Source organism: Hemitrygon akajei, chromosome 10 (genome assembly GCF_048418815.1).
Source record: "Hemitrygon akajei chromosome 10, sHemAka1.3, whole genome shotgun sequence".
NCBI classification, from domain to species: Eukaryota; Metazoa; Chordata; class Chondrichthyes; order Myliobatiformes; family Dasyatidae; genus Hemitrygon; species Hemitrygon akajei.
The window spans coordinates 173,394,996-173,407,909 of NC_133133.1; positions in this window are offsets into that span (position 1 = coordinate 173,394,996).

Here is a 12,914-nt window from a genome sequence, read left to right on the forward strand (position 1 = left end):
GGGTCGTTTAAGGTTTTTCCTCTTAAACGAAGGGTGAGTTTGTGCCTGTGTAGTGCAGCCTGCTGAGTCTTGAACCACAGGTTTAGTGACCCTTCAGACTATCAGTGCAGTGAAGCAAATAGTCTCAGCTGGCTCCCTGGCACAAGAGAGTAATTTCAGTAATCTGAAAAGAACACCTGAGCATCTTTTGGAATAGAAGCATATTATGCAAAATGGCTCCATTTTAATCCTTTGAACTTTCCTTTCTCCCTCCTTGTCCCCTCCTGATATAGTGGCCACGTTATGAGGTAAGGCACCTCCTGTTTGTGGCCTTCCACTGCTGTCGCCTATCCACTTCAAAGTTCAATGTGTTGTGCATTCAGAACTGATCTTCTGCACACTGCTGTTGTAACGTGTGGTTATTTGAGTTACCGTCACCTTCCTGTCAGCTTGAACCAGTCTGTCCTCTCTTGTTAACAAGGCGTTTTCACCCACAGAACTGCCCGTTTACACCCGCTTGCTGGATCTTTTTAACACCATTCTCTGTAAACACTAGAACAGGGGTTCCCAACCTTTTTTATGCCATGGGCCCCTACCATTAACTGAGGGGTACATGGATCCCAGGTTGGGAACCCCTGCTCTAGAGACTGAAGTGCGTGAAAATCCCAGGAGATCAGATCAGCTGTTCCTGAGATACTCAAACCACCCTGTCTGGCACCAACAATCATTCCATGGTCAAAGTCACTTAGACTGCATTTCTTCCACATTCTGATGTTTGGTCTGAACAACAACTGAACCTCTTGGCCATGTCTGTATGCTTCTATGCACTGAGTTGCCTCCACATGATTAGCTTATTAGATATTTTCATTAACAAGCAGGTGTACAAGTGTATCTAATAACAGAGTCACTGAGCGTATATGTCTAATTGAGCTTTTCTAATATAGAGTCCATGCTTATAGCATTTAGAGTTTATGAAACTTGGAGTTAAGATTACAGATAGAGGGTGTCCTTCCAATTTTTCTTTTCCATAAACTATATTGAACAGAGAATAAAAACTCTTATAGTTTAAACCAATCACAGACAAAAAATCTGCAGATGCTGGAGATCCAAACAACACACACAAAATGCTGGAGGAACTCAATAGACCAGGCAGCATCAATAGAAGAGTACAGTGTTTATGTCTCTAGTCCTGCCAAAGGGTCTCGGCCTGAAACATTGACTGTACTCTTTTCCGTAGATGCTGCCTGGCCTGCTGAGTTCCTCCAGCATTTTGTGTGTGTTATAGTTTAAACCAATATCATCTTATTAATCCAACATCAATGGGACTTCAGCTGCTGATGAACTGTGATATCTTAAACAAACATCCGGAAAGGATGAAACAAAAGTGATTCCAGTTATCATCTCAGGGACCATAGCTGCCAATCTAAAGATTAAAAAAAGTCTAAGTTTAAATTTAAGTTCAAATTTAATTGTCATTGAACCATACCCAAGGTACAAAAGACAGAATTGACAGTACAACGTACATGTAGCACATGTAATTATGACAGCAAAAAGTCATATAGTTACAAAATAATATTAAAAATTATAATATAGCCCAATTAAGTAAATTTAAATGTGTAAAGAAGACGGTGGAAATCTGAACACAAGAGATTCTGCAGATACTGGAAATCCAGAGTAATACACAAAATGTTGGAGGAACTCAACAGATCAGGCAGCATCGATAGAGATGAAAGGTCTTGGTCCCATTGACGACTCTTTATTCCTTACTGTAGATGTTGGAAATCGGAAACATGTCATACAAATATCAGAAATGCTCACCAGACCAGGCTGCACCCATGGCAGAGAAATAAGCAGTTCTGTTAATCATCTGCCATCAGAAATAGGAAATGTTTGTGATTTAACAGCCTTGTTTGCCATTAGTTATAGAGTCCTAGAGACATACATCAGGGAACCAGGCCCTTCAGCCCAACTGGGGGTTCATGCTGACTCAGATCCCCACCTAAGCTAGTCCCATCTTGCCTGTGTTTAGCTCGTATCTAAACCTATCCCATCCATGTACCTGTCGAAGTGCTTTTTAAATATTGTTAAAGTAGCCGTCTTAACCACATCCTCAGTCAGCTTGTTCCATATACCCACCACTCTATGGGTGAAAACCTCTCTCCTACTTTTCCAACCCACTTGGCTTCACCTATCACCTCCTTCCCCTTTCCCCACCATTTTTCTATTCAGGCATCCTCCCCCATCCTACTCATCCCTGAAAAAGGGTCTCGGCCCGAAACGTCAACTATCTATTTGTTTCCTCAGATGCTGCCGGACCTGCTGAGTTCCTCCGGCATTTTGTGTGAGTTGCTGTTGCTGTGTCCTCAAGTTCTTGATCCCCCAACCCTGGGAAAAAGACAGAGTGCATTCACCCTACCTATGCCCCTCATGGCTTTCTACACCTCTGTAAGGTCAGCCCTCACTCTCCTCAATCAATAGAGTTACAATCTGCTCAACCTCAGAATCAGGGTTACTGTCACCAGCATAAGCCGTGATATGTGTTGTCTTTGTGCCAGCAATACAACACAATACATGATACTGTAGTGAAGGGAAACAACTGTGAATTTCAGTAAATATATTTATATTAAATAGTTAAATAAGCAGTGATAAAATAGAAAATAAAAAAAGTAATGAAGCAATGTTCATGGGTTCAACAACCATTCAGAAATTGGATGGCAGAGGGGAAGAAGCTGTTCCTGAATCGCTGAGTGTGTGCCTTCAGGCTTCTGTACCTCCTCCCCTCCTCCCTGATGGTAACAATGAGAAGAGGGAATGTACTGGGTGATGGTGGTTTTTAATGGTGGATACTATCTTTCTGAGGTATAGCTCTGTGAAGATGTCCTAGATACCACAGAGGCTAGTGCCCATGATAGAACTGACTAAGTTTACAAGTGTTGATCCTGCGCAGTAACCAACACCAACCCCCCCCCCCCACTAGATGCAGCCATTTAGAATACTCTCTCCACAGTACATCTGTAGAAATTTGCGAGTGTTTTAGGTGACACACCAAATCTCCTCAAGCTCCTAATGAAATATAGCTGCTGTCATGTCTTCTTTGTAGCTGCATCAATATGTTGAGCCCCAGATAGATTCTTGGAGATATTGACATCCAGGAGCTTGAAATTGCTCACTCTCTCCACTGCTGATCTCTCTATGAGGACTGGTGTATGTTCCCTTTCTGATATGGATTCTAGGGAGAGGTACCCTAAATGTGTAGACCGTGCTGCCAGGGGCGGTGGGAGAGGCTGATACTTATGGGGATTTAAGGCACTCTTAGATAGGCACATGGGTGAAAGTAATATGGAGGGTTATGAGCTGTGCTGGAGGGAAGAGTTAGATTGATGATGGAGTAGTCTTATGTAGATCAGTACGTCATGGGCCAAAGAGCCCATACTGGCCTGTACAGACTGTTCTATGCTCTATAACTCAGTCCCTTGAGTCCCATCAACATCCTTCTAGATCCTCGCTGCACTCTTTCCAACTTAATAACATCCTTTCTATACCAGTGTGACCAAAACTGAATACAGTACTCGCAGCGATGTTCTGATGAAAGTGCACCAATCAAAAACATCTCTCTTGCTCTTTACACCAACGTTGTGTGGTCTGCTACATATTAGCAGAATTCTTTGGACTTTATTTTGAGTCAGCTGAAAATAAAGTTAAATATTAAACAAGTCATTCGGTGCAATTAAGGCAGAGATAGATAGGTTCTTGATTAGCCAGGGCATCAAAGTGTATGGGGAGAAGGCAGGGGAGAGGGGATGACTGGAAGAATTGGATCAGCCCATGATTGAATGGCAGAGCAAAATGGCCTGCTTCAGCTCCTATGTCCTTGGTCTTATGGCCTTAGGAAATTACTTGGTGTTTGGGGGCCGCATAAACTTGTTTTGTAAAAAGGTAAATCTATCGTTTGAATCAAGTGATTTTCAAATGTTAATTTTTTTTATTGATTTTAAGATTTTAAAATCAATGTAGTGCACTGTATGTATAATCTAATTTAAATTTAAGGATTTAAGTACAGTTATTTCTGCAAAGGTTCTGCTGTTACATTATAAATTTTCATAGTTTATTGTAAATATTGTTTCATTTTCAGGAATTCAATGGTTAAGCCTCAAGGGCGATGATAAGTCTATATGTCCATAAGACATGGGAGCAGAATTAGGCCATTCAGCCCATCAAATCTGCTTCATCTGCCCATCATGGCAGATTTATTATCCCTCTCAACCCCAATCTCCTACCGTCTCCCTGTATATTTTGCCTTCCTTACTAATCGGGAACCTGTCAACCTGTTAAGTATACCCAATGACTTGACCACCTCAGCTCGGGCTAATGAAATTTCTTCTCATCTCTGTTCCAAAGGGACATCATTCTATTCTGACACTGTTCCCTTTGGTGCTAGACTTGTTAGACTGCCCCACTACTGGACGCATCCTCTCCATATCCACACCCTCTAGGCCTTTCCAAATTCAATAGGCTCCAATAAGATCCCAGAATCATCAAATGCTACTCATATGTTAGGGCACAGCTTCAGAGAGGGTGGGGTATGGTGGCAAGAGGAAGTGTAGGAGCGAGATGTGTCATTCCATCCATTTCCCCATATTTAAGCCACATGGTTCACAGAGAGGTGTAAATTTGTGGCAGTATTGTAGGTGAGATAGAATGGGTGGGTGGGGCAAGGGGTTTCAGGTGAGATAGAATGGGTGGGTGGGGCAAGGGGTTTCAGGTGAGATAGAATGGGTGGGTGGGGCAAGGGGTTGTAGGTGAGATAGAATGGGTGGGTGGGGCAAGGGGTTTCAGGTGAGATAGAATGGGTGGGTGGGGCAAGGGGTTGTAGGTGCGAAAGAATGGATGGACACAGTCAAAGGCATGAATGAGCACTGCACAGGAAGGTGGGTGCAGGGACGTTGTGGCTCAAAGATCGGGGAAGATCAGAGGATTATTGAATCACTAGAAGGAATCCTTCTACACCCCAACAGCACAGAAGGAGTGATGCAGCCCATCAATACTGACACATAGTAGGGCATTGATGTCAGTCTCTTACCCCATACCCCTGCACACTAATCAGGTACACGGCAGGTAAGACGGCATCTGCAGACAATCAGGTACACAACAGGTAAGATGGCATCTGCAGACAATCAGGTACACGGCAGGTAAGACAGCATCTGCAGACAATCAGGTACACGACAGGTAAGACAGCATCTGAAGACAGATGAGCTGTTAACAGTTTGGGTCTGGGACCCGTCATCATAATTGACCTCCTAAGTGTGTCTTCTAAAGACATTATCTGATAGATCGCTCTTTTACATGTTGTGTTTCCAGAATGGAGATAAAACATTGGAGAGCTATGTAGGAGGGATGTGTTAGATTCGTTATAGAGTAGGTTAAAGGGTTAGCACAATATTATGGTCAAATTTGTCATATAGTAATATATGTGTTTCTTTATTAATGCATTAAATAACAAGACTATGCATTTAAAATATAGGTAAGTTAAAATCAAAGTTTATTTTTAAAGACATATCAAGTGTGAAGGCTGTTGTTGCATAGTTTGAATAAGAATTGTGAGGTGGTCATCATGTTGTCAAGTTTGAATTTTTGTTTACATGGTTATTTGATTAATAGTGAAAATAAAGATGTAATTTTTTTCCCATCCAAGCTCCTGGAATCACTCCTGGATACACAGACCCCAGAGTGGTCCACGGAGCCCAGGTTCAGAACCCACTCTAAACTAACATTACAAATTCTTTCCAGTGTTATACAGAAATGCAAAGAATTGAAGACTTAACCCTTAATATATTCTGTTCTAGTGATGCAAACCGAAATAATTTAGTCTCTTACAAAAATATATGGGACATTCTTATTATAATTAGATCAGTAATTTGTAATGTAAAGAAAATGATGATGTGTGTTCTATTTGTCAATATCATAAATACACTGTTGTATCTAATAAAATAATACAAGAATGTGCAGATTGCAAAGCTTGGCTTTTTCTTTACCATGGTGTGTTCTGTTTGCACAATTTACCTCGATTTTATAGTTGATATTCCCAGACGATTCAGATCACTTCAGTTTTACATTCACTCCTTTGTGAATTTCTGTACATATATCTCTGAGTAAAGTTATCATTCAAGTCAGTTCATATGCATATATTTATCATGTGTACATCAGAACATAGAGTTGATAACATATTTATTGGCACAAGTATCATATGTTCTGGTCGCCTCACTACAGGAAGGATGTGGAAACTATAGAAAGGGTGCAGAGGAGATTTACAAGGATGTTGCCTGGATTGGGGAGCATGCCTTATGAGAAACTGGTTGGGTGAACTCGGCCTTTTTTTCTTGGAGTGACGGAGGATGAGATGTGACCTGATAGAAGTGTACAAGATGATGAGAGGCATTGATCGTGTGGATAGTCAGAGGCTTTTTCCCAGGGCTGGAATGACTAGCATGAGAGAGCATGGTTTTAAGGTGCTTGGAAGTAGGTACAGAGGAGATATCAGGGGTAAGTCTTTTTACTCCGAGAGTGGTGAGTGTGTGGAATGGGCTGCCAGCAATGGTAGGGTCTTTTAAGAGACTCTTGGATAGGTACACGGAGCTTAGAAAAATAGAGGGCTGTGGGTAACCTTAGGTAATTTCTTAGGTAAGGACATATCTGCCACAGCTTCGTGGGCTGAAGGGTTGTAGGTTTTCTATGCTTCTGTGTTTATACTTGCTGTGCTGTGACATGGGCGATCATGGTCTTTCCGTGACCATAATTGTTCTTGGCAAATTTTTCTACAGAAGTGGTTTGTCTTTGCTTTCTTTTGGACACTGTCTTTACAAGATGGTTGACCCCAGCCATTATCAGTACTTTTCAGAGATTGTCTGCCTGGTGTCAGTGGTCACATAACCAGGACTTGTGATATACACCAACTGCTCAAATGACCATCCACCAACTACTCCCATGGCTTCATGTGACCCCGATCAGGGGGCTGAGCAGCTGCTATACCTTGCAGGGTAGCGGAGGGAAGGAGCACCTTACTCCTCCCGTGGGAGAGATGTATCTGCATCCCACCACCCATAGGTTTAAACACCTAAGATAATTCTATTGTCAAAGAAAAAATGAGGAATTTGGAATCTTGGGAGGGAAGGGTTAGATTGAGGTGTGGTAGCGTAGCAGTTAGCATAACAGTATTGCAGTGCTAGTGATTCGGGTTCAATTTCTGCATCTGTCTGTAAGGAGTTTGTATGTTCTCCCCCCCGACCACGTGGGTTTCCTCCCACATTTCAAAGACATATGGGTTACTTGGTTGCATGGTGTAATTGTGCAGCATGGTCTCATTGGGCTGGTAGGGTCTGTTACTGTGAAGTTATAGTAGGTTAAATGGTCAGCACACCATCATGAGTCAAAGGGCCCATGTTCTATCTGCAATGTTCTAGATCAGGGGTTCCCAACCTGCTGTCCACAGACACCTTGGTAATGAAATTGGTCCATGGCATTAAAAAAGTTGGGAACCCCTGTTCTATGTTCTATATTAAAATCACCAAAACTGAACACTTTTCTGAAAAGGTACTGATATTCCCCATGTGATATAAGGCTTTAGAATTGAATTTTACACTGGCAGTATCTTACAAACCTTTCTGTGCAGTTTCCCTAATCTGGATAATAGTTAATCAAGCATTCTCCATTTAATGCCTTTCTCACAGTTTGTCTATATTTTATTTTTACATTTAGTAAGAAAATGCCCATGAAAATGACTATTTTCATTGTTTGTGTAAAATAACCAGCTGAAAGCACCAGCCTCTGATCCCATTTTTTGTTGGTGGACAACTAAAGTGTAACTCCTCAATGGATGGTTCCAAGTCTGGCAGCAAAAGGAGGAGGGTTGGGCATGGGGCTAGGAACCTCATCCTGTACAAATTGACAGCTACAGAGAAGTGTCACGGTGTGCGCCGAGAGATGACTGAACCCAGGTACAGAGGAATGACAGACTCTCATGTTTAGACAGAAGTGAGAGTTTATTCATTGGAATTCTAACAGAATATTGGTGGCTCAACTGAGTGACACCACAAAACAAACCATTGACAAAACACACACGGATCCCGCCATCAGTGCTAACTGGGAGTCTGCTTTAAATAATCACAGTGCACTGAAACCCCATGCCAGTCAAAATAAACTTGACAAGATTAAACAGAAAGCACAGGGGCTTAACAACTCTAGATGAGATGACTATTAACAAATGCTCAGGGCTCATGACAGAAATGCCAACATAAGCTCCAAAGACCTTGTTCCAGGGAGAGGAAGGATCTTCGCCTAGAACACCTGTGAAGTCATGTGGTGAAAGTGGAACTACAGGGCTGGTCAGCCTTCTACTGGCCTAGGACAGGCAACGCTGGCAAGCTGCTGTCAGCGGCCCACGGCCCTGTAATGCTCAGTAAGTAGGACAACATATAACAAGTCCTGGTTATGCAACCACTGACGCCAGACAGACAATCTCTAAAGAGTATTGATAGTGGCTGGGATCACCTGTCTTATAAAGACACTTTGCAAAAGAAGGCAATGGCAAACCACTTCTGTAGAAAAAAAAACAATAATTGTCATGGAAAGCTCATGATCGCCCATGTCATACAACACAGCACACAATGAATGAATGTCAGTTTAGAACTAACAACGCTGGTATATATACACACAGTACAATTGATTATGACCTTATGATTAGTCAGAGGCACTGACGTTCACTAAATTCAAAATAACAAAATGACTGAGATAACAGGATATTACAGGTTACGGGACTAGAATATAAAAGCAAGGATGTAATGTTGAGAATTTACAAAGCACTGCTGAGGTCCCACTTGAAATATTGTGAGCAATTTTGGGCTCCTTTTCTTAGAAGGGATGAGCTGATACGAGAAGGTTCAAAGGAGGTTCATGAAAATGATTCCAAGTTTGAACTGCTTGTCATACAAAGAGTGTTTGATGGCTCTGGGTCTGAATTCACTAGAATTTAGAAGAATGAGGAGTGATCTCATTGAAACCTGTCAAATGGTGAAAGGCAAACATGAGGAAATCTGCAGATGCTGGAAATTCAAGCAACACACACAAAATGCTGATGGAACACAGCAGGCCAGGCAGCATCTATAAGGAGAAGCACTGTTGTCGTTTCCGGCCGAGACCCTTAGTCAGGACTAACTGAAAAGAAAGATACTAAGAGATTTGAAAGTAGGAGGGGGAGGGGGAAATGCAAAACGATAGGAGAAGACCGGAGGGGGTGGGATGAAGCTAAGAGCTGGAAAGGTGATTGGCGAAAGGGATAGAGAGCTGGAGAAGGGAAAGGATCATGGGACAGGAGGCCTAGGGAGAAAGAAAGGGGGAGGGGAGCACCAGAGGGAGATGGAGAACAGGCAGAGAGAAAAAAACTAAATATGTCAGGGATGGGGTAAGAAGGGGAGGAGGGCATTAACGGAAGTTAGAGAAGTCAATGTTCATGCCATCAGGTTGGAGGCTACCCAGCTGGTATATAAGGTGTTGTTCCTCCAACTTGAGTGTGGCTTCATCTTGACAGTAGAGGAGGCCATGGATAGACATACCAGAATGGGAATGGGACGTGGAATTAAAATGTGTGGCCACTGGGAGATCAGCGAAATGGTCTCCCAGTCTGCGTCGGGTCTCACCAATATATAAAAGGCCACACCGGGAGCACCGGACGCTGTATACCACACCAGACGACTCACAGGTGAAGTGTCGCCTCACCTGGAAGGACTGTCTGGGGCCCTGAATGGTGGTGAGGGAGGAAGTGTAAGGGCAGGTGTAGCACTTGTTCCGCTTACAAGGATAAGTGCCAGGAGGGAGATCGGTAGGAAGGGATTGGGGGGGGGGGGGGGGGGAATGAATGGACAAGGGAGTCGCGTAGGGAGCGATCCCTGCAGAAAGCAGAAGCGGGGGAGGGAAAAATGTGTTTGGTAGTGGGATCCGTAGGAGCTGGCGGAAGTTACGGAGAATTATACGTTGGACCTGGAGGCTGGTGGGGTGGTAGGTGAGGACAAGGGGAACCCTATCCCGAGTGGGGTGGTGGACGGATGGGGTGAGGGCAGATGTGCGGGAAATGGGAGAGATGAGTTTGAGAGCAGAGTTGATGGTGGAAGAAGGGAGGCCCCTTTGTTTAAAAAAGGAAGACATCTCCTTCGTCCTGGAATGAAAAGCCTCATCCTGAGAGCAGATGCGGTGGAGACGGAGGAATTGTGAGAAGGGGATAGCCTTTTTGCAAGAGACAGGGTGGGAAGAGGAGTAGTCCAGGTAGCTGTGAGAGTCTGTAGGCTGATAGTAGATATCAGTAGATAAGCCGTCTCCAGAGATGGAGACAGAAAGATCAAGAAAGGGGAGGGAGGTGTCGGAAATGGATCAGGTAAATTTGAGGGCAGGGTGAAAGTTGGAGGCAAAGTTAATGAAGTCGACGAGCTCAGCACGCGTGCAAGAGGCAGCATCAATGCAGTCGTCGATGTAGCGAAGGAAAAGAGGGGGACGGATACCCGTATAGGCTTGGAACATGGACTGTTCCACAAAGCCAACAAAAAGGCAGGCATAACTGGGACCCATGCGGGTGCCCATGGCTACACCCTTGGTTTGGAGGAAGTGGGTGGAGCCAAAGGAGAAATTATTGAGAGTAAGAACTAATTCCGCTAGACGGAGGAGAGTGGTGGTAGAGGGGAATTGGTTAGGTCTGGAATCCAAAAAGAAGCGAAGAGCTTTGAGACCATCCGGTGAATGGTGAAAGGCGTTGATAGAGTGGATGTGGAGAAGATGTTTCCTATGGTGGCAGAGTAGAGGGGCAGAATAGAGGGGCGTCCTTTTAGAACAGAGATTAGGAGGAATTTCTTTAGCTGGAGAGTGGTAAATAAGTGGAATTCGTTGTCACGGACAGCTGTGGAGGCAAAGTCTGTAGGTATATTTAAGGTAGAGGTTGACAGATTCTTGATTGGTCAGGGCATGAAGAAATAAGGGAGGAAGGCAGGAGATTGGGGCAGAGAGCCATGATGAAACGGTGGAGCAGGCTCGATGGGCCAAATGGCCTAATTCTGCTCCTGTCTTTTTCCCTTATAATCTTATGATATGATCAGCAAACCGGGCCGCCGCAGTTAAGAGTTGAGGATTGTTGACCTGCCAGAGGTTGTAAATCAGACCTGTTTTCCCCTTCACAGATGCTGATTGAAGTCTGCAATTGTATTTTAGATTTACAGCGATTGCGGCTTCCGTAACTAAATGACACATTTCACTGTAACGATGTGTGGATGTACAGCGACAAATAAAGCTAATCTTTATCGTTATTTTACCATGTTATCTTGATAACGAAATCCAATACGAGTCATTCGTTTGAGTTAATCTGACCCAGAGAATTTATTTTCCAGTCTGAGCCTCAACCTTGGTTCAAACTGGAAACCTAGCGATAGTAACTAATCGAAACGAACGAAACCGAACGAACTCTAAAAGAGGAAGGGTTTAAAAAAAAATTTCTATCAATAACCCGGTGCGCCAACGGAATTGGCATCCATTTTACCTAATAAACATTGTACTGGGGAACTCAAAGTGTCATTCCACGTTTTCTCCTCATATAGATGCTGCTCGACCCGCTGAGTTTCTCCAGCACATTGTGTGTTGTGCCCGATTCCGCCTCTGCGGTCTCCTGCGTTTTCTCCCTACCGAGATCGCTTGGGCTTCGGTTAAGAATTAACACCATCTCAGCCCAAGAATAATCGCACTAAGAAAACATATTTAACTTTACGCGAACGAGTTAATTACAATGGAGCCAGTGGAGATTAGGAACTTCCCTTACCAACCTAGGAAAATCGAATAATTAATCCTAAAATCAAAATATGATTAAAATAAAAAAGCTTCATGTAAACATTGAGATAATTTAACTTAAACAAAAGCCTACAAGTTAAAAGTTCAGTGTAAATTTATTTACATTAATGTTTCTATATATACCTTAAGATGCTGTTTTCAATTTCATTTTCTTGTCGTTATTTACAGGGAAAAAGAAATTCAATTGAATTTATGTTTTATATATAAAATAAACAAGGACTAACAAACAGCTAATGTGCAAAAGGCATATTGTGCATATAAAAATTAATACGGAGAAAGTGAATTGTTAAGAGTCCTTGCAAGTCCTTACCAGTCGTATAACTAAAGTCTCAGAATCATTTTCGCTAATATATGTCCTAACCTGGCTGAAAACGGTCAGCTGACCAGGAGGAAGGTTTTGGGTTTGTATATAGCTTTCCAAACAGCGTGATCAGATATTAGTTGTAATTAACCACAAGGGGGAAAGTATTGTTTTTAAACAGTTTAACTGTTCAATTTTATGCGTACAATATTGGGCAAAAATGGCATTTGTGGCCTATCCTGCATAAATAAAAACATACTCAAATACAAGTATATAAAATCGCAGACAGCAGGTGCAGAGTTTCTCTCACATTGTGTGTGTGTGTGTGTGTGTGTGTGTGTGTGTGTGTGTGTGTGTGTGTGTGTGTGTGTGTGTGTGTGTGAGTGTGTGAGAGTGTGTGTGTATGTGTGTGTGTGTGTGTGAGAGTGTGTGTGTATGTGTGTGTGTGTGTGTGTGTGAGTGTGTGAGAGTGTGTGTGTGTGTGTGTGAGTGTGTGTGTATGTGTGTGTGTGTGTGTGTGTGTGTGTGAGTGTGTGTGTGTGTGAGTGTGTGAGTGTGTGTGTGTGTGTGTGTGTGTGTGTGATATAAAATCGTAAATGGGATCGAAGCCACGTCGATCAGCTGTTGAGAACTCAAGGGAATCAATGGTTTGCTTACCTGTTTTCTGGCGTAGATGGTAAACTGAGATTTACAGAGAAGGCTAAATAAATTCTGATATTCAATTTAAAATTACGCCAGCAATTAGTTGATTTTGTTTTCT